The sequence below is a fragment of the Oxyura jamaicensis genome, chromosome 11, assembly GCF_011077185.1.
Source record: "Oxyura jamaicensis isolate SHBP4307 breed ruddy duck chromosome 11, BPBGC_Ojam_1.0, whole genome shotgun sequence".
NCBI classification, from domain to species: Eukaryota; Metazoa; Chordata; class Aves; order Anseriformes; family Anatidae; genus Oxyura; species Oxyura jamaicensis.
Genome location: NC_048903.1, coordinates 14,376,039 through 14,399,382, shown reverse-complemented (window position 1 = coordinate 14,399,382; position 23,344 = coordinate 14,376,039). Strand labels below are relative to the sequence as shown.

Below are 23,344 nucleotides of genomic sequence, written 5' to 3'. Positions count from 1 at the left end.
ACTAATTGAAGCAGAACTGCCTGAAGGAAATCTGTTCTACTTACGATCAGAATTTACCTGTGGCAAATGTTCTCATCATCCTATTTTTATCATGTGGCAAGTGAACAGGGAACAAGTCAGAACCAGAGCTGTGACAAGAATGGCATTTTCATTATTTTTCTAAAGATTTTGTAATTTCAAAACTGTTTTCATGCCCATCAGGAAGTAAATCCTATCACTTCAAAATTCTCCATGAAAGAAGATTCCAACCGTAACAAACCAAAATACTGTCTCAGGCCAGCTACTGACAGATTTCATTTTGACAAAAATCAAAATGTTTCATTTGGTTGCAATTGTACTTTGATTTAGAATACAAAGTAGAAATACTTTTGAAACTAGAACCCAATTTGAAAGGAAAAATACTTTGTTAGAAAATATAAAAGCAGGGTAAGTCAGAAAGTAGTTTAACACCACAAGATTCTATTATCCCCCCCCCAAATTTTAACCACATTAATGATCTTTCAAAGCATTTAAGTATGATGAAAATGTACTTTCCAATAAAATTTCAAAAATATTTTCAATAAACAAACAAAAAACCCCTCAGATTTACTTATCTATCAGTTCCTGATATTTCACCTCCTGGAAATGAAAGAGAAAAGACTCCTTTAAAGGTACTGATGAACAGTTGGTTACAACCCAAATTCCTTCCAGCATAACCATGGATACGATTACAAGAGACAGCACAGCTGATTAGAGCTATCCCTGGTGACAAGGGCAAACAGAATCATAAGGCTGTCAGCTCCCCCTTTCGTAAGGGCTTACTGTCCTTATGCTTCCTGTCCCTCTGCACTTCACGGCCCAGGAGCACATTCACAGGAACAATCCCATAACCTTCCTTCTCTGTATGGTAGTGAGGAAAGTGTCCATTCACCTAATTTTATTTGATCTATAAGGAAGTAAAGAGGACTGAAATCTCCCTGACATGAATATTCTTAGGAGAATCAGTGATTTTGTTATTACATGTGCAATTACTTGAGTTCAGCTACTGCTTGAGTAAAACACTTGAGTATAATATTACTTATAACTGTAGTACAGTAACATAAAAATATGGTAGTAGCCTTTCATGTTGTCCTTCTGTCCCTTAAGATCTGATACTTCTGTTCCCAATGCAAGAAAATGTATTTGGATAGGAATGTATTACAGGAAAATACTGCAATGAACTCCAGGAGTTTACATGAATAAACAGCTCATGCCTTTGGATTCCTAATTCCACAGGATGAAAACATTGAGACTTTTAAAAGTTAACAACAATCATTTATTTGTACAACAATACTCTACTACTAGACCCATTTTCCACAGACTTCTGGAAGTCGAGGAAGGTAATGCAGGCAGTGAAAGTATCCTCCTACACAGAAAAAAATGCTTGAATTTGGCAGACATTTCTGCAGCAAAGAACATAGCAAGAAAATTATATTCATCAAGCTACTTATTATTTTTTACATTTAACAGCCATATCACAACTGTTTTTGTCTTATTTTAAGAAGAGTAATTTCTCATTGACCTTAGATTTGTGAAAATTAGGTAGAATTAGGTATAGTATGTCAAACAGGAACACCTGTTTAGTAACATAAACATATTTAAATATCAACCTTTCCCTCTGATTGGTTTTTGTAAAAGCAACGACTGATTAGAAACAGAAATTTCAAACCATGACCTTCCATGACAGCAGCTAGCGTGTGGTGCCATTAAGTTCTGCTATTGGATCATCTCATTAAGTAAAAAGGGCATTTTTCAGGAACAGTTTTTTTTTTTTTTCAAATCAACATTACTTGTACTGTTCTGAAGAAATCTAAAGAAAGTTAAATTCCTGTTCTGTGTCCATGCTTGCACAAAGGACTATCGTCAATACGCATATCATGAATAGGAATAAAACACACCAAGAACATCTGTCATTACGAGAGTTTTCTTTTTTTTTCCTATTAGAAATGTTTTGAGTAAGGTGTGGTTCTTCCATGCCACAATGTTCTCCATGGAACTAGACAAGGCATTGTTCAGAATCCAGGTAAGACTGCTAGTCTAAGTAATGCCTGATAATCTATTTTGTCACGGCTGTTGTTGAACATTTATTACAGCAAACATATGCACAAGCATCACAGCTGTTTCAAACTTTTAAGATTTCTGATAAATGCTTTGTACCAAAGTTGAAGTGCAGATGCAAAATTTCTTTCACGTGAAGGAAACATACACTAGGATCTTTTTGAAACCATAATCTTGTCACATTATCAAATGATCAAAGCAATAAAAAAAATGAATTGGGGTTTAAACTTTTATGAAAAAGCAGTTATATTGTAGGATCAGACTTTTTAATAGACTGCAGGCATTAAACAGGCCTTGTATTAGGCTTTGAAATTAATGGGTCACTGTATAACATTCCAGTCTTCATAGATTGATAAGATTAATGCTTGCTTATATAGCAAATTCAATGGCTCATTTAATTTCATATGAATGTTTAAAGTTAAATTGCTTTTGGATTAAGTCTAAACTCATTATTCATTTTAATGTCTGAAAGAACTTTCATTTTTCTTTCATTTTATTTAATCAAGTGCATCATCATTAAGTAAAGGCTATGAACTTAGATAGCTGAGAAATAAGAAAGTTTATTAATTTAGTTTAAAAAGATCTATTTGTTAAATTTAATTCAATGACCATTTTAGTTTCAATAAGAAGTTAGGAAAAATAGTGAGTGCAAGTTATTTAGTTTTCTTGTAATAATATTAGAGAAGGTGCTTTTGGGCAATATGTTTGCAGCATATTAATCTCTCTGAGAGTTTGGAAGGTACTTTATATTGTTAAACATACTTTTTGTAATCACTTTTGCATTTTGAAAGACCAATCCTCACTGCTACACAGAAAGACTTGGCTCACAATGCATATGAAGCGATTGATTTCAGCTGACATCAGGTAAGAGTAACTCTGCATTGCCCACTGATACGGAGGGGTACACCGGGATGATAAGGGACTTTTCCCCAAGATCCTATTAAACTAGAGAAATCTGGGTGCCAAATAAAAATGATACTACCCTTTCAAATGGGAGAAGATGCATTAAGTTACTTATCAACAGAAGCCATACACTGTTTTCCACTGCCACTCTCTGCAGAATGCACTCTATTATCAAATGCATTCACGCTCATCACAGAACTAGACACTGTGCACTAATTATGAGTTCCAGAATAAATATCTCTTTAAAAACATTCACACATCATCTTAATATGTAAACCTTAACACCTTCGATGGGGAGCATGGCTGAGGGACCACAAAACCCCTCTCTGGGATTTACCTGGGACTATCAGAGTTTAAGAGTGTTAGCTAATGAATTATTCAAAATGAATTAATAGCTTGGGAAAGTCCTTCACCTGTCTGACACAACTTCATTTTCCTTAGATAAGCTTTCTTAGCAGCCAGCCACTGGCAAACAATTTTGTTTTGCCCTTTCGGTGTGTGTCCAACTATTTGTACTACAGACAAAGAAAAATATATTTCCTTGCAGAACAGTAATTTCACCTAGTTGCAACACAATTTAAAGATAGACCTCTGAATGCTTTGCACTGCGGGTGCAGGTACCACCATTACGGATGATAACCTGAGCAAGTCCAAAACCCCGGACAGCCCCAAGGGCTGCTGTGTCTGACTGAGCGCTCTGCTCTTTAGGTAACAGTGCACTTTTTCTCTGAAAGGATGCATAGCTTTCCATAAAGATAACATTTTAAGTTATTTTTTCCTGTTAATTGTATATAGAAAGCATTTTTTAATGAGAAGACATATTATACTGGTATTATATTTGTCAGTTCTTTTCCCTGAATAATGTCTTATTCAGGAGCTGCAGAACAATTTGCCTGCCCTAGTACTACTGTCTTTTATTTATTTATGGATTTATTTAATTACCAAGAGGAACCTACTTTTCTTTATAACTGACTTTGCACAATGTGTTTAATGCCAGTATCTCATATTGTTTGCAAATGGTGTGAATCTGTGCAAAGACACATACACCCTACAAAGAATTGCAGCATCATGTCTTAGTTTGTGATTTACTGTAAATTGTTAAGCACTTGTAAATAAAAACACTTTATTATAATGCTTTTTATGGTATTTGAATTAGTGTTAATCATACAGCTACAGAAGAAATTCAAAACAAGTCTATGTCTTCTTGTTGGATGTTGTTTTACACAAGAAAGCAGAAAACAGTTCTCAGAGCTTCTGGTAACCTGTCACTAAAATTGGACATTTTAAAATAGGTAATGACTTTGACTTCATGCTGAGTCAGGGACAAATAAAATTAAGATTCCTCCCTCCTTCACCTTCATGTCAACCATGTAGAACATGGGTATGCGAGATCAGTGAGTTTTATAGCGTGATACTCCTGCATACCCTGAGAAGCCACAGGAGTTATTGCTGTGCTGTCCCTTCCATCTTATGTGATGGGCAGACAAACTGACCTGGCATCAGTAGTAGTGTAATTTGTTGCTGCCTTTGGTTTACAGCAAATTACTACTTCCCTGAAGCAAAGGAGAAGCAAGGAGGGAATACGTCTCTGAGGCACATTTCCTTTGCAGCTATTCCAGAAAGGGATGGATGGCAGCTTATGCTTATCTTTTTTGGTCAACAACTATCTTTGAAAATAAATCTGCCTAGGAGTCCCAGGAGGTTTGATACAACCCCTCAATCACTCGCAGCTTTTAAGGGGTCCTGCTGCAGCACATCCAATCCTCTTCCTCTCCCTTCTCCTCCAGGGAAGACCACATATAGTTGGGGTTAAAGCAGACAATAAGATGGGGAAAGAATAAGGTCTATGGGCTGGAAGTAACAATAATGAAAATAGTAATGTAACATGGCACCAGTAGTGATATGAAGGCTGAAAGTGCAGCAGTGCTGTAGAGATCAAAGCAGTGGGGAACTGTTCTTTGTACTATTAATATCTTCCATATTTTTAAAGTGGAGAAAAAATGTAAAAAGCAAACTGTATACTGTTTTCCCTCAGGCTGCCACCATTAGAGGCACTGATAAACCTTGCAGACTCTTACAGAAGAAGGACAGCAGGCCACTGGAGTATAGAGTATAACATGTACTATCTAAAAAGCTAACATGACAGATACAAGGCAAAGCAAGTATTCAATTTGGGCTATCATGAAAAAAAAAAAAAAAAAGGAAAAAGAAATCAAAATAAGAAAAGAATCATCTTGACAGTTTGCTGAGAAAATGGCCCTGCTGTATCTGGAAGCACAGCCCTGAGCCAAGAGAGTGTCAGGTGAGTGCCAGTATGCAGGTATGTGAGACAGTCCGTATCAAGGGCAGTCCTGGGAAACAGAGTAGCTCCCAAGATTGCTGTCATGCTTCTACTTTCTTTCCTCCTTATTCTTAATGAATAACACTTAAGATATTTGTATTTTATTTCTAGCCTCACCAGAAAGAAAGTACAGCATGCCTCCCACTTTGCTGCCCAACACTCTTAGATCAGAGACCCTGCTGGGCAACATCAGGTGTGCATAAAGATTTGCTTTGCTGATCCCCTGCTGCAATTAAGCAAGTAGCTGTTTTGCTCTTGTATGGTTCTCTCGTATGGTTGGACTTCGGATCCTGCCAACACACGCAGGAAGTTTCTTGCCTGTACAGAAAATCAACTGAATTTTAATAAAAGTCATTTGCCAAAATGGATTAAAAGGGAACATGGCTGTCTAGAAAAGGTACTGGACAAAAAGTCAGGTGATTCCATTTTGTTTTACTCATACAGTCTTACACTTTCTAAATTTCCCTCTCTGTCTCACCTAGCTATGCTGCAAGCTCTTTACAGCTGGAATTGTCTCATCTGTAGCTTAGCTGAGACTCTAGGAAAAGGGGGTTGATCTTGGTTGTATCCTTGGTAACACCATAGGACAAATAACAATTTTAGAAGCTAGATTACTAAGCAAAATATTTGCCAAAGACAACAGTGGATATTGTAACAGCAATGCATTTTCTGCTTGACAGAGACTGAATATAAATATACTCTTACATTATAAACAAATGAATTGGTTTAATATATTTCCAACAAAATAATCTTCTGTTGGAAAATACTGTTTCAGTGAAATGAAGCTTTTCTTATTTTTATTGCTTATTAAAGTTTCTTAGTAAACATTGCTAATTAAAATTCCTTATTAAAAACTTCTAATGATTTATTAAATTTGATAATTTATTTCAACATTAAAGTTTTATTTAAAATATTCTGTATTTGTATTTGCATTGCTTCATGACCTGTCAGAAGTAGAAAATGTAGTAATATATCCTCTATACGGATATTGAAAAGAGCTCTTTCTTTATTGTACTGATAAAGAAATCAGCAAAGTCTCTGATGATGTTTTTGTTCTTAGCAAATGCTTCCATATGCTGACACTTCTTTCACCAGACTATGATATCAAAATAATAAAAAATAAAAAGACAAATTTAAGCCTAAACTTTGAGTTTGAAATGCACATTACTTTTTGAAGCTGCTATTTAGAATTTTCCTTTTGTAGGAAAGTTATTTATTCCATTTTTGAACAAAATTGAACTTCAAGATATCCACATTTCCCAAATAGAAATTCTATATTTTGTTCAGCTGTTTAAAAATTCAGTATGTTATGCATTGCTTTCATTGCTCAGAATAGTGCTATTTAGAATTGTGCTATTTGTGGAATATTTGACAATTATTAACAAAATATCATTTCAGCCTAGCTTATAACTTCAGTTTGAATTCTACTTGATAGTGTTTATGTGCTAGCTGAAGTGTTTTTCATGTGTTACAATGACATCTTCAGATGTCTTGCACTATCTTACAGTTTTCAAATGAGGCAGCTCAAACAGGACTCTTTTTAGTGGCAATTTCATGAAAATCATCTAAAGAAAAAGGTTATTTAGAAGTAAATGGAAGGGGGGAGAGCACGAAAAGTAAATGAGGCAATACATTTCCAGCTAGGTTAAATATCAGATTACAATTCAAAGAAGTATTAATGGTAGGCAACTGTTGTCAGATTCTGATGTCTGATGGGTCTCGTTCTATACTGCTATAGAAGCTGCCGTATGTGGTCATTTGAAAAGCTGAATGGGGCAGATTCTCAGTGCCCCACAAAACTTCAAATGGAAGTTGATAAGTTACATCAGATGAAGATCTAATTCATGTTATATTATTGATATTATTTGATATATGTTTTATATAAGTATATAAACATATATAATATGCTATATTACTTATCTTTCCTTAGCATTGAAAGATGGTCTTACCATTGCACTGTCAAAAATCCCTAAATTGTTTTCTTCAACTAAATGGTATAATTTTGAAATATCCTGTTCCAATAAAATCCAGACTGTATATTTGTCTCACACTATGCATGTATCCATGCTTGCCTTAACCATACATAGAGACACACCCTGCCACACAAAAAAACCTTACTCTAGCTATTAAATGTTCTCTTGTTGCCTTTTTCTGTAGGCAGGCAGAGAGATTCGGGTATTGCGGGATCATCCCCTGAGTAATGGCATGTAAAAACATCATATAACAAATTGCCAGATTGGTGGTGGAGTGGCACAGGCTTCATGTTTGCCTTCCTCCCTGTAGTGCTTTGACTTTTAGGAACAAATATGCACATTTCCCCATTGGTCTCTAGCAAAATACATGAGGAATTTTTTTCTTTACCTTCCCCACTCCTTTGTGAATTATGGAGTAGTAAGCACATTTTTAAGTACAGCTTTGCAGACAGTGAGATACAGCTCCACTCCGTGCAAGACAAATTGAAGCTCATTTATGAAAGTACATCTAAAAATGCCAAGGGAGTAGACTTATCAAAGAGATGACATCAAGTTGTCACTCATTCTTCGTATATGTACCTGTGATTGAGAAAAGTGTTTTCTTTAATATAACTTGATATTTGAAGAGAATATGACAAAATGAAGTCCCATCCCTTCATCATTTACATTACGCCTTAGGGGTACAAAGTTGATCTAAGACATTTTGATTTATGCCTATTAGTGAAGCTGTACCCACAGATGATCAAAATGCTTATTCTGATCCCTATAAAATAGTCAGTATCACAGCTAGGGAAACCTATTAAGTATAATTAAATTACATCTACAAATGCCATAAATCTGAGATATTTTATGATAAATATCATCTGATATAGCAGCCTTTTTAAAGAGTTCATCACATTCTCCCTCCTTCTAAAGATAAGCCCTGAACTATAGGGCATGAAAAATGATGAACATAGGAAAAAAAAAGGAAGTTACCTTGCTCAGAGACTAACTTATAGCTAACCTATCAAGCTCTTCTGCTTTCTCATTTGGCATAGTACAAGCTGCTTCATGAAAGGATAAGCATAATGAAAGCACTTTTTGTCTTTAGTTAAATCATATGTATCATTTGCAAATCAAGATGTGATAGAGTTGTGCAGAAAGGGGAAACAAATTATACACTGCACTGGAATCTAGGAGAGCTCAATGTACAATTTACAAAATCCACTGTAAGCAAGAAGCTTTGGATGGGACTGAGGCAGGAAACGAATTGCAGCATTTTGTAAGCAATGCATTTCTCATATGTGATGTGGAGAAGAGTTATGCAGCAGAATATACATCTAACCATATGCAATTAACTCAGCAGCAAGCATTAAGGGTCAAGAGCCAGAAGTATGCCCCAATGTGCACATTAGCAAGGATCAGACAGTTATAGTAAGATCAATCCTGAATGTATCTCTGTTTGGAATTATTAAGTTACCTTTACAACTGAAAAAAAAAAAAAAAGGTAGACAGGCTGCAGATGCCCTAAGCAACCAAAACAAAACCAACCAACCAAACAAACAAACAAAATATGGGATTAATGCACTGTTTCAATTTGCTTCAGGAGCAAAGATGTGGAAATTATTTTCACTTGGATAAAATCCTAGTTAACCACTGGCATTAGGGCAGGGAGCAAACATAAGAACTGCAATTAAGTTTGACCTGTGTTCAATCTGGTTTGATGTACTCTCTGGATGATGCAAGCATCACATACTTGGGCTAGGTGCAAGAAAATTCCAGAAAATTGAATTCAGTTCTAGTACTGAAGGAGTTCCTGCAACCCTCACACTTGGCAGTTCACTGTAAATACCTATAAAACTATTGTGTAATACTTCGTCCTTAGTACTCTTCCACTTCTCAAAGCCTATGAAATGCTTATTGAAGGACAGGCTGTAGTGCCTTGAGTCAACTGCCTGACACACTGATAATTATCATTTCTAATACTGTTCTCTTCTAGTAGTTCATATTCTTCTAGTAGCTCTCATTCAATTTTTCAGGTTGCACCTTCCCTGTACATAACATTATCTTCTTGTTCTTACATGAGCAGGAGAAGATAAGTGATGGAAAGCAACACGTGACCTTGTAAAGGATACCCATGCACAGTAGCTAGACTAGCCAGCTCTGTGCCAGAAGTAACCTAAGAGAAAGGGAAGTTATACACACGCAGGTCTGGAGTGTACAAAAGTCACCTGAGAGAGCAAGTATGTAGACAGCTTGGAGTGTCTTGGTGAGAAAGAAAAGTTTGTAATGCATCCAGGCATCCTGTAACTCTTTGAAACAAGCTACTCCACTCAGGTCCTGATTCAGCAAGGGATTTTGGTGAGCAGCTAATTATAATTGTTTTGACTTCAGTGAAAATGCTCATCTGTTCAACATTAGGCACCTGCTTAACTTCCTGAATGAATTGAGTCCTACAGAGCTACACAAACAGATATGAAAAATGTTAGTTTGGGTGGGGGAATGTGCCATTTTGGGACAGATGTTCATAAGCCACTGAATGCACTGGAGTCAATGGCACTAAAACAGGGTTGAATTTGGCCCCATTTATGTGTTTATACATCCTACTGCATTATGTCTTTTCCTTTCCTTCATTTTTGCATTCCACCGTCTCACTTCACAACAAACTGTATGAGACAGAGCCTCCTCAGGGAACAGCTAGAGATTTGAAATTCACATCACTTTTACCCTTAAGCCTGTCAGATGATCAGATAGCCGAGAAAGTGCTAATAGCTTATGCTCTGGTGAAATATGTTTTTCTGTACATGATTACCTTTGTATTTTGTTCCCCTTATCCCTGATTGTCAGCATTTTAATTAAAAGTAGAGGTGTGAGAACATGGGAAAACCTGTCTGCAGAACAAGGCTGACTTTGATTTAAGTTAGTGTAGTAAGTTTGTAAATTTGGAAGCCAATTTTTTGCTGCTATCATTTGCTGGAGTGGTACCATGGAAGCTGATGCTGAGCAATTCAGCAGTCTTTCCGAGACACCTGTGTCTCTGCAAGTATGGCTGAGGGAGTGTAGCCATTAGCCAGTAAGCCTTGGTGAAACCTTCCAAAGGTAGCTTTAGCTGACTTCTGCTATTTATTGCTTCTCTGACTTAAAGGTTTATGTCACCGCATCAACACTGAGAGACAATGGGATAGCTGCTCAGTTACACCTGCTACTCAGCTCCATCACAGCCAGTTTACTGCTGCATAAAGGCTCTGTCTCATCAGCTGTGTGGCTGGATCTAAGAGACCTTTCATCTTTCGGAGACTACTGACCTTGTAGACAACACAAGTGGTAGTTTGCCTAACTTCTCAGCTGTTGCAGATCACATTATTTTTATGTAAATCTATCCAGTGGTCAGTAAAGAGCACGTTTGTTTTCATTCAATCATCTCTGTTCTGGAGTTGTAACTTCCAGAGGAAAATTAAGATGGAGAGGTGGATATAGGAACTTCTTTAATGAGCACAACTTGAATCTCTGCAGTTTGTAAGACCCTTAGCCAAGGAAAATGACATGCTAGCATTTGGATATTCACTCCCCTCTATTGCAGGGGAAGAACTTCTGCGGAAGGATGGGACAAACAACAAAGGGCAGTACCATTTTCATCTGCCAACAAAATACATGCTATTTTATTTGCCAGCTTCTGGGTTACCTTACATAAGGTTTCCTCACATAAAAATTCCCAGCCACCTAATTTATCAACAGCTCAGGGCTGGCCTGTTCAAAGCCACAGCTAAGCACAGTCCTGATCCAGAATTAGATCTCCTCCATATTCCCTGGGAGGCCCAACTGGTAGGAGCCACAGTTGGATTCAGCATTGTGTAACTCACTCGCTTCCACTGATGAAAATTTTGCTCTTGAGTCACTTAAGGGCTTTTTAAAAGCAACCAGGCTCTAGTGAAGTTTTTAAAAAAATAAATTGTGAAAGAAAGAGAAAGGCTCATGCTTCTCCTTGTTCTATGCTTAGGATTATTGCTTTACTTTTCTCAAGACTTTTATGATCACAAAAAATACCTTTTCGATACCAACACAAAATCAGCACTTATAGAAAAGCAAAAGGGTACTATTTTATCATATCCCAATGCAAGGATTATATGATTATTTTTTTTTTGAAACACTGCGAAGTGACCGCGCCAGACCACTACCTCAAGGCTGAGGTGACACAGTGATTTGGCAGAAAAAATACACGATGAAAGGAAGTCAAATAATATAAAGTTGAAAGATGATACAGGAAAAACACTACAAGAGCTAAGCGTGAAGCAATAGAATTAGGACACAATAGAATATGATGTGATGGAAAAGAATTAGCCTAATATGGTTTATGATGCTGCTTCATAGGAAGAAGCATTATGACGGTATGTTGAAGGGACAAAAGATATTTTTGGACTACACAACAGACAACACAAATGGACAAAACAGAAAAATGCTGCAATACATTGGTGTACTGCTGCAGGGAAAGTTAACATCCCAGCCAGACCCAGTACAATTGGAAAGAGGACAAAACATTCTGACATTTATATTTTAATGATCTTATTCCAATTCTGCATAGCAGAAGTCAATAGCAGTGTTCATATGGAGACATCAACTTGAAGGCATCCATTTGAAGGTCTCATCAGACAGCAATAGCCAGCGGAAACTCTCTCTAAGCACTCCTGCCACATTCCCAGTGCTGTACAGTGGCACTCTCAGTGGTGGCAAGATTGATGTGTGACTGGGATTTGGGATCATGATGGAGAGCAACGCTTGACCCCCTACCTGTGTGAGCAAAGATGAGACGTGCATGTGAGAATTCCAGTCTGTTTTATTTCACTGTAATGTACCACACTGTTGGGTCCCTAATAAAGACCAGTACCTCTGCTGTGTTTATGTATTGCTATATTTAAAACAAAGTAAAATCTCTGAAGTTTAGACAAATCTCAGTTTCAGATTGTCTCTGTGACTTTTAGGATGCTATGTTTTCTTTCTCTGGCAGGAAAGTAGGTTGCTGATATTCTTGGTTCATCTTTGCTCACAGAGGTAAAATTAGAGTCCTTGAGACTCCTGCTGGTAGAACAAGCTCTCAATTTCTCACTGTCGAAATTCAATCTGATTTCTATCTTTTTCACTAAAAAGCTGTCAACAGAAAATAAGCAATTCCCATCAAAGAGTTATATTAGTTTCTGAGGTATATAAATTCAGCTTGTAGATGGGAGAAAAACTCAAAGTAATGTAAATTGTTTTTTTATTTTAATTTGTATTTTCTAGGAAGCAAAACAAAAATATTAATGCAGGGCAGAAGTATAACTCAGCCAAAACAAATTATCGAAAAGAAAGAGGCTGATTCACTATCAGATCACTAACTTCTTTTCTTACTATGGTGCTGGGTCTGCTTTTCTCTTCCCTATTTCTGTGTAAATCTATTGACCTGGTTATCCTTCATCTACTCTTGTGGAAGCAGGAAGATAGCTGGTCTGCACTTACTTACAATGAATAGCACAACTGAAATCAGAAGCTTTCTTTGCAGTATAGGAGAATGTTAGAGCTACCAGTAGTTAGTGGGACTACCTTGGTATGCCAACAATACAACTCAACTTTTTATATTTGGAACAGCAGCATTCAAATAGAGTGTATAAAGCGGTTGATTTCAGGTATGTTTTAGCATTGACAGTCATACTTCGAAAATCAATTTATGTCTTATTTAAAAAGAAACAGATTATATATTTTTTTCAACCGTTTACAACTGAAATGAATGTTTCCAGATTTTTTTAATGCAATTTTTACATTGCAAAATTTCTCGAGGGAATTTCAAAAGTGGACAGATATAGCTTCAAGTTAAGTCCCTGTTTTCTGTGAAATCTCCTTCACCTTTCTCCAACCTTTGAGAACATCAGAATTGACCATTTTTCTTTTTTTTTTTGACAGATATTTGAGTAATAAGGTTGTTCAGATTAGGATTCTGCGGTCATCTAAGGTTTTATTTTTCTTTGTTACTCAAATTTATTCATAGCTTGTTTCTCTTGAGCACTAATATTGGATCTGAACAAACAAGCAGTTTAGAGATTCCTTTTCTTCCCCTGCAAGGCAGCTGTGTGAAGTGCTAGCTCACTGTAACAAGTATCCTGGTACACTCTGGGCTCTGAACTGTGATCCAGTTTAGATTTATTCCTCTTGGCCAAAAAGGTTACTATCCCTGCTGTCCACCCTGTCCTTCTTCTGGAGATCACATTCTCCAGAGCAAAGGTGGCAGAGCAGGTGGTGTGTCTGCTCCCTTGACATTGCAGTTCACGACCCGGTATATTAACATAAACTGAAGCAGACGGTGGGTTAAGTTAATATGCCAGGCTGCAAACTGTGGCAGCTGAGTCTTTGCTACAGCTCCCATTCTGCTGACTTTGCCACGGAATTGGTAGCCTCCTTACCAGGGAGGGACAGGGAGCCCAGTTAGAGGCTTAGCAACTGCAGCTAAAGGCAAAAGGAACTACGAATCGGAGCCCTGACCTTTAAGAGCTACTTATTTAGTTTTTTTTTTTTCCATAGATCTTAGCTCTTGTGCATGTTTCGTTCATCTTGGATACCTGATAAGAACTTTAATCATAGTTTTTCTGTTCATAGCTTTGACTGCTCAGAATTATCTAGATAGCCTAATTAGCTTCAATTTGATCCTTTCTGTTTGCAATATAAAAGATGAATGAAAGAGAATGGTAGTGTTCTAGCTAAGTATAAAATACGGGTGCAGTAAAAAGCACAAAATTCTTATTTATACCTGGAACAAGAAACCCAACACGCTACAGAGCATCTCCCAGTACCTCATCCCTGTACTGGATCGCATTGCCTATGAGCAGAGCAGCCTAGATATACTCCAAAAAAGGCAAGTAAACAAATAAATGAAATAAATGAAAACTATACAGGAAATGGTCAAACCATGACACTTGACGAGAAGATGAAGAAAAGCAAGCCCACGACAAACAATAGCTTGTTCACAATAGCTTCCTTAATGGGAGTTGCTTAGGTGTTCTAGTACATGGGAGAGAATAGAGTGAATGTAAAGATCTGAGCATTAAACTCAGTGCCTTCTCCCATTTCCTACATTTGATGCTTGTAATGCACTGGGTATATTTACTGTGTAGCATTTAGTGGCACGTAAAAATCAAGCTTTCTCCCTATGGTGTGTTGAGGAAGTGCCCACTGTATAATCGAAAACCTGTAAGAGGAGCAGATTAATCCACAGCTGCTAATGGCTTTCTTTTGCTTTCCCTGACATTCCTTATTCATCTAAATATATTGCTTTCTACATGAAAAAATATTTATCAGACTGGAAGACACACTACATAGCTTATTTCCAGGAGGGATTAAATGACCACAAATCTCATAACTCTCTGGAAAAAAATGCAGAACAGTATTTTATCTTTTTTTTTTTTTTTTTTTTTTTTAATACGCCAATTGTCAAGAAAAGAAGAACTGAGGAAGAAAGCAGAAGCCCTTGACATTTATCTCACAAATGTTTAAGGCATTTCAAGATGAACAGCTGTAACTGCAAAGACAAATAAAATGAAATACTATATAAAGAAAAGTTTAAGTAAATTCAGATATTTCAGGGAGTTCCACCATTTTTCAAGAGAACAGGTCCTGTGTTAAGATTCAGGACAATAAATAAGATCTGAATTTAGGTTTGTGCTTTGTCACAGAATGTGTGTGTGGCTTCAGGCAAATTCCTTAAAGCTAGATTTCAAAGGTACTTACATGCCCAAGGAAATAAACAGACGTCAGTACTTTGTCTAGGAAAGGAACGTCTTCATACATCTGAAAATCCTACTTGGCACCACAGCAGCCATTTGACTCTTTAAGTCCCCAGCTGTCTATAACCGATCCAGCCCTTAATGCCTCTAAATAGCAAGAATTTTTTTTTTTTTTTTTTTCCTGTCCTGTCTATTTATTTTGCAGCTCAAAGCAGGGCTTCTCTTACTAAATACAGCTATGTCCTCTAGCCTTCTCCATAAAAAGCAGTGAGTAATTACCTGCATACTCAGGGCTGTAGTCAAACTATTCCAGCATCCTGGGGCTGCAATACAAGAGCAGAAGCCTCATGAGAAGCACTTTGGTTCCTGATGCCGCAGAAAGCTGAAGTGCAGCAAGAAATGAGAGTGTATGTCTTTGTGTGTATAAGGATGGATTGAGGGATGGGGAGATAAATCACTTATTTCATTTTGTTTTATTTTAATTTTTCATAAAAGCTTTAGAAGAAATTTGATTCAGTTTTGCACTGATTTCTGGCATCATGAAATCAAAGTATACCAAGGAAAATCCTGCAGAAAATCTATGCAAGGATGGTAACAACAGACAGCAATTGTCCCTGCTAGCATATGCTCTCCTTTCACATCTCATCATTGCGTACAACTGTGGATATCTCCGCATCATGGGGAGAAGGGAGGGCAGAGCAGCCTCCTAGCAAACCTAGATGATGTGCCACAGAGGCCTGTGATGTGCTGGCTGCTGCTGCTGATGGCAGGGGAGCTAAAGTCCTCTTGGTATCCACCAACAGCCCACTCCCACACACAGCACAATGCAGGAATACCCACTCACAGGACTAGCAAGCCTCTGAGTGTGTCAGAGCTGAAGAAAATCTTATTCCTGAAGAAAAAAAAATGAAGAAACCTGAAGAAAACTTTCTTAACCCAACAGGCTTGCAAATGCATTGGAAAGGTATAAAGAATAAGATGAACAACAAACAAACATAAAAATATGAGTAAGAACTCTGAAATGAAAGGGAAAGGAGGTTCCAGTCCTAGCTCTACTACAAAGCATTAGCAGTTGGGAATGTTGAACAATCTATTTCTGTACTCCGGAGCACACACTATACAGCTGGTGTTGCAGAGTAAAGAAAAAAAAGTTCCCATTCAACTTGTACTTCAGAAAGCAGAACAGTTTCAAACCTTATCAGGGTTTGTGTTTTTCAAACACTTGCAGTAGCTTAAATGGCCTGAAAATTTCTGCTACTTCTGAAACCAGTAGTGAAACTTTTAGCTTGATTCATGACTATATGGGATTTGTTTGGGAGAGACATAAGATTGCTCAAGAAAGTTCCCATATTGAAATTTTAGTCTAGGTATCTGAACAGAAACTTATTAATGGCCTTTTATGCACTGACTAGGAATAATCAACTGATGCACAAATATTTGTAGAACACTTGAAAATGGACTGCAAAAACTCTACACTGTTGCAATGAAACAAATTCAATCATTTTTAACATCCTTACATACAACCATGTCAAACTCACTTGAAATCCTTCTCCAGCAAGAGAATTAGCCTTCTGGGGAAATGTAACATAGCTTGATTTTAATCACACTGTCCCATGCAACCCCTTCTTAAGAAAAGCAAGATATTGTGTTGGGCAACTGTTAGATGAGTGCACCAATAATGGAAAAATTGCACTCAGTGAGCAAACATCAGCTGTCAAAATCTGAGGCCATACCACATGTGATCCCCCAGGGCATTGCTCCATGTCTAACCCAATTCAGTGTATTCATTGACACCTTGGTGTAAAAGAAGATAGAGTGCACTGCATAATTGTGGATGATGTAAAGCACTTTGGATGACAGGATCAGAAATCCTAATGATTTTGACCCTTTTGAGAGCGGAGAGTTGGTCTGAAAGCAGTGAGATGAAATTCAGCAAAGACAAGCACAAAGCATTATATGTAGGAAGGCAAAATAAAATTGTAATTACAAAACTGGGAAATAAGTGGCTGAGGCTACAGCAGGCCATGAAATGTTTATGGCTGACCAAAATAACACTTTGGATTAAAAAAAAAAAAAAAAAAAAAAAAGGACAAATGTAGCTCAGGGATGCAATTATAAGACACTCATACAGAACACCAGTGAGATAATTATTGCACTCTATAGTCCGTAGGAAACCTCATCTAGAATACCTGGTCTTCACACTAGGAGATATGCTGACAAATTAGACAGACTCTGGAGGATAGCAACAGAAATTACTAGGATTTTTGAAAACACTACTTATCACGAAAGGTTAAAATAATTTGATTTGTCTGAACCAGAAAAAAAAAATGACGGGCGGACACGATAAATATCTTCACAAATGTAGAAGGTTATTACAAATGACATGGTTATCAGTTGTTCTCTATGTAAACTGAATCTTATGCAAGAAGAAATAGAGTTAATTTTCAGCACAGAAAATTTATGTTAGATATCAGAACTATGGTAACTGTTAAGAACAGTTAAGGACTGAAACAAGTTAAATGGAGTCCAGAAAATCCTCCTCACTGAAAGTTTGTAAAAACAAACTAAGGATATCTTTCCTAGTGGTAATATAGATTTACCAGCTCTTTCGTTAGATTGGGAAACAGGAGAAGACCTTCTAAATACTTCCAGTTCTGATTTTCTACAGCTTTTCACAGTTTAAAAGTCTGTGATATTTAAAAAGACTGTAATAACCATTTGCAATAGATAAACTAATATTGCAAAGAAACCCAGTTGACAGGATCAGCATCACTGTGCTACTTAGTTAAAGGTCTACCCCTTGTACCAACTCGTACATTGTATTTTTTTGAAAAATAAACCAAATTCCTTTCATATACTTTATAATGATAAATATAGAGAAGACATTGGCCTTACCACTAAGGTAAAATTGGTGTGACAAAAACTGAGATCTACTCTATTGAAGCAGGCTTTGTAGATACTCATTTTAAATTCACAAACATCTTCATTTTATCTTAAAAGTAAGCCTAGTTTTCAATTAATGTGTGAACAGATCCGACATAGTGCTGCTGATCACAAACAAATGCAAGATATCATCCAATTCTCTACCAGCAGAACAGGAGGTAGTAGAGCATATTTCTTAATCAAGACTATTGAAAATACCACAACTTTAGAATAGAAATTATAGAAAAGGTTAGCATATGTCTGCCTTCCCTTTTCCTAGCCTCCTCTTACAATTACATATGCTGCCTTATTCATTTCAATGATTCCACTGTACTTAACGGTGAACAGGTCAACATAGCTGTGTGACAAAGGCACAGAATGGAATTTCATTTCCGCTGCAGCTGATGACAATACTTCCATCAACTTCACAAGCTTTCACTAACAGCCTTCTACATTTGTGGGTCCAGACCGCACATCTGCATTTTTGACCATTCTTTGATCTTTACATATTACATTGTTTGCCGGGAGAAAGAAAAATCAACCATCTTGGAACACTTCTGTCAAGAGTATACTATATAATTTATTTTAGATTGCCTAGAAGTGACAACCCATATAAAGCCTATCAAAACAGAGAGCTCTTGCTTACCTCAAATGACAACACACAAGTTGTTCCCTTAGATGGGGCTGAGGTGCTCCACACTGACCTGTCACACTGATTCTTCTCTTTCAATAGGGCTGCTAAGATATGTTAGCATTTCATTTGTCATTTTGCAAGCTTCAGAAAAGTCAATGGAGAACCTAAATACAAGTGTTAGAGCAAATCCTTAATTTTCATTTACATGTCAGGATAGCAGGAAAATAACTTGTAAAGACCAGGAGTTAATATGCTCAGCCAGCCATACACCGTTACGGGCAACTGAGGCCCAACCCAACAATGTCTGAAAAAGTTTTTCATCTTTTTATACTGCATAAGGGAAGGAAATTAAGAGGATAATTCCTAAAAGGTTTCTGTCTTCATAACACAAATTGGCTCTCTGAAGCTTACAAATTATTAAGATAGAAAATAAATAAATAAAATGTTGTGATTCTAATTGTTTTTTTTTTTTTTTTTTTTTTTTTTTCAGTCCAACATAAAAGGTAAAGCTGAGTAAAAGTTATGTTACCAGTTCTGCAATATTAGAATACTGAAAATTACTTCTAATCTAAGATATATGGAGAGAAATAGAATCTACATTCTTCAAAAATTGGTGGTTATATTTTTCAGTGATCTAGATCTGGGATACTCTCAGATATATCTACTGAGACAGCCACTGTTTTAAAAGCAAAATAAAACAAATTTTCTCTGAATATGACAGGCATTAATATTAATTTGCACTGTTACTACTTGAGAAAAAAATCTGCTTCATAATCCCTGTGACCTTTTCTTAGTAGCATTAGTATTCTTGATAAAGTCTAAATACTAGCCGTTCACATAAATACTGTGATATTTCTTCACTGCAATGACAGACAGTTTCTCAGCTGAGCATCCAGAGGTGAACAGGTTGGTAAATGTTTCATGCATAGGATCATGTCTATATAATTTAAGATCTCCACAGGATATATGAAATAAAGAATAAAGACTAAATGTTGTATTGTCTTGGTTTGCTTTCTTCTTTTACAAGAACTCAGAACCTGGTATCAAGAATGAGTTTTTTTTTCCTGCAGGCCCATGAAATATGAAATCAGGAATATTTAAAAAACCTTCCTAAAGAGAAAAAAAAGAAGAACTATCATCATCATGGCAGCTGATATGCAAGGAAAGGCAAGGGAAATATGTTGTGCAATTGCACATTCTTTGTGATCACTTTGAGAAAATTACTAAATTGCACTGGATCTGGATAAAAAAAGGCGATTTAAGAGCTCCTGTAAGTCTGAACTGTCATAGACAAATGCTATCACATCTTTTAATAACATCACGTAGTTAAACAACAGCAGCTGCAGACTGGGAAGGGTGTGTAAAATCCTAGAAGATGCTCTGCAAAAGCAGTGTTGGAGTGTCAGCTGCTAAGGTAGTTTCTCAACATATATCAGTTATGCCCGACTGCACAGCAGGGCTAAATCGTGCATATACTTGACAAAAATATGTCATGTGTGGTGATGTATTAGTATTAAGGAATGAAGATGTACTCAAATGAGAATATTCATGGACCCTGTGCTAACTCTGTCATTATAGATTTAAACAGATATAGTGTCCCATCCAAAATACCAAGTTGAGTAGGCACAGAGAAAGTTCACCAACAGGGCACCGGGAAAACATAAAAAACGTTAGAAAATACGCCCAAACTGTAAGTGCAGAAGCAAATTCACAAAGAGGAAATAAACAAAATGCAAAAGAAGACCTACTGATACTGCAGAGGAAAAATATGATAATGGCAAATGCCCTGCATATGAGGTCATAAGCAATAATTGTAGCAAGAGAAAACATTATGTCAAAGGTTGTAGATGAAAAAACCCAAAGTACAAAGGCATCATATCAAGGAAGTAGGCAGTGACTCAGGGGATGAGACTTTGCATGTCCAACATTAATGCAGCACAAAAACAAATAAATGCTTTATAAAGCTCAGGATAGCATAAGATTCAAGGGCGGGCACAGAAACAGCCAGAAAGCTGAATGCCAATGAGACTGCAGAGCATCAGAGACTCTGCTGGCCTGTAAAGTCTCACTTAGCCTTAAGTAGGGAAATAAAATAAAAATAAAAAAGATGGCAAAATTGCACCAACCTGTACCAAATTAATATTGCACTGCTGCACAACTGTAGTGCTACTAGGATAATGTAAATTATAATCAAAATACAAAAAAAAAGTACGTAGAACAAAGTATGGATCATAAAAATACATGAGACATGGCTACCAGCTGAAATAAGTGAACTTACAAACCTAGAGAAATAATTAATAAAGTAAACAAATGAGCAAAACACAAATAACCCAGAGCAGGCAATCCTCTATGGTATCCCTATAGAAAAATTACCAAGCTGTATTTGAAAGACTGGGAAGTCTTCCAAAGATGTTACACCTGGAAATAAATAGAACAATTCAGACTGTACAACACCTGTCTTGCAGAACACCCATTGCATTAAAACAAACAAAAACCCCAAATACTGGGAGCAATAAAGCAAATGAGGAAAAACAAAACAAAACAAAACAGCCCCATCATTGCTAAATAAATATCAAGGCAGTCATTGAGAATACTAAGCAAGCTGTGAATTTGCAAAGGTCCAAGGAATTTCAACAAAGTACTAAGCTGAGCTAATTACCAAATACTTCTGCAGAAACCTGCTTGATTTAACAAAACCTATTATACTTTTAAGATAGCCACTAGCTAGACTAGAAGAACCACAACCTCTACACACACCAGCTGAGGCACAGCTTCCCTGTGGCAAGTAGGAGGCTATCAGTTCTCCCGGCCAGACCTAACAGGGAAACTATCTGATTGCATACAGATGGAGCAGACAGCATTATGCAGGCAGTTACGGATTCTTAATGCAACTTTGTATGTTTATGAGAAAGAATCAAGAAAATTAGCAAGGAGCTAAATAAGATTAAGATAAAACTGTAAGAAAACACAGTGCATTTCGTAGCTTCACAAGGGCTATGAATCCTTCCCTAAACAAAGAACAAGAACTGATGGTCTAAAGAAATCAGGTCAGACTGAAGACTATTGAGATTCACAAATAATATGCAAAAACTCTTTCAATTGTCTTAGTTATTTGTCTTCAGTGCATTTTCTGGTAAAAAAATCTATATAAATACAATTATTGCTCACATTACACAGTACCAACCTATCGAAATATATACTGAAGAAAATGGTAACAAGAAATGAAAAGTCAGAAAAGGAAAGGCTGCTGGTTGTCTTTAATTCAGGTCACTATTTCAAATGGCTCAATGGATTTGCATGGGAAAACTTCAATCTGTATGCTAAGCATGGAGAATCTTTATAAAAGAAAATGACATAATTGTCAGTGCCTTGAACGCATTCCTCCATTTTCCCTCGTTGGGGTTTGGCTGCCTGGGCTTGAGGCCAGCTTCAGTTGTGCAGCTGTGTGGCTGGGAAAGCTGTTTGGAAAGTCTCACCAAACTCAGGAGCTGCTTTTAAGCTCAGGCTCTCATCCTTGGTCACCGCCTGAGTTACACGGCAGCCATGACCGTGCCTAGCCATTGATCCAGCCTCGGACCCCAACACACAGGTTGAGCTTCCCCTCTGGATCTTGCACCTGGCTCCTCTCTGTGGGCCTGGCTGACAACACGGCCTCTTGACTGAAGCAAGTCACTGTCACCGGTCTCCTTGCTCCTCAGGGCCTGCAGGATTGTCCCCATGGTGGCAAGACACCTGCCCCTGCCTGCCTTGCCATCATGCCCAGAGTGCACATCGTTCTGTAGAGAGCAGAGCTTGCCCTTGCTGCTCACTGGTAAAAGCCACGAGGAGAATGCTTATTACTTCAATGCTAGCTCTCCCCAAACCTCCAGTTTATGCTACTGAAACCTCAAGAACCGGCTTCAAAAACAGGCATGTCCAGAAAGGAATCAGGTCTGTTTGGCTGCCTGCTTATCCTGAACAGAACAGGCCTGTGCCATCCGACACGTAACAGATACAGCATTACCAGGAAGCATCATCCAAGTCCATTATATGCCAGGGTGAAGACAGGGCTTGGAAAGAACCCAGGAATGCACTACAGACAAAGATTTACATGTGCTGTGATCCATCATCCTGTTCAAACTGCCAAGCACTGCAAGAGTAGCCCCACCTGCCACTTGACAGCATCAGAATTACTTTGATTATTTGGACACACAAATTGCTTCAAATAAACAGATAGGAAAATCACAATACTGCTTTCACGCAGCCAAATACAAAGCCTCAGGAGCACATCTCTCTAGAACAATTTTTGTATCCAGAAGGCTACACAAGCTGGACTAAATAACAATATTTGAGGTCTGGTGGATAGACATAATACTTAAAAAAATGCAAGCCGAGCAACAAAAGCAGTGACTTTTGTAGCACCAAGACCCAGACTTGAAACAGGAATGGGTTTTACAATAAACCATATATGAAATGCTTCATTCTTATGGACAAATCAGACTTCTATAAAGTAGATGAACTGACAGATGTGGCTGTAGTGACAGTAATAAGCAAAGCAATACAGCATGTCAGTACTTTGATGGCAGAACTGGGTTTCCTTGCTGTGAGTTCCTATTATTTTTCTGGGCATGAAAATTGAGATTCATCTTATTATCAGCACTTCCATAATCAGTCAGTCAAAATCAAAGCTGAACCAGCATTACAATTTCAAAACTTCTAGTAAAAGGATGTGCTAAAAGCCTTATCATAACTTAGGACAAATCATTCTTAAGTGGAGAGACAGTCCCATAGA

General features: G+C 37.3%; 1 long non-coding RNA gene across 2 annotated transcripts in view; it reads right to left on the bottom strand.

Moving 5' to 3' along the window:
* The window catches only part of LOC118172756, a 132,934-nt gene extending 111,564 nt beyond the window's left edge, over positions 1–21,370 (bottom strand). The window contains exons 1-2 of one of the 2 annotated variants that reach the window (XR_004753850.1): positions 21,240–21,370; positions 18,586–18,737 (exon numbers count right to left, since the gene is read on the bottom strand). This is a non-coding gene — a long non-coding RNA (uncharacterized LOC118172756). The remainder of the gene's footprint in view (positions 1–18,585; positions 18,738–21,239) is intronic. The other variant, XR_004753849.1, reaches the window with a different exon arrangement.
* Between the last annotated feature and the right edge of the window lie 1,974 nt (positions 21,371–23,344).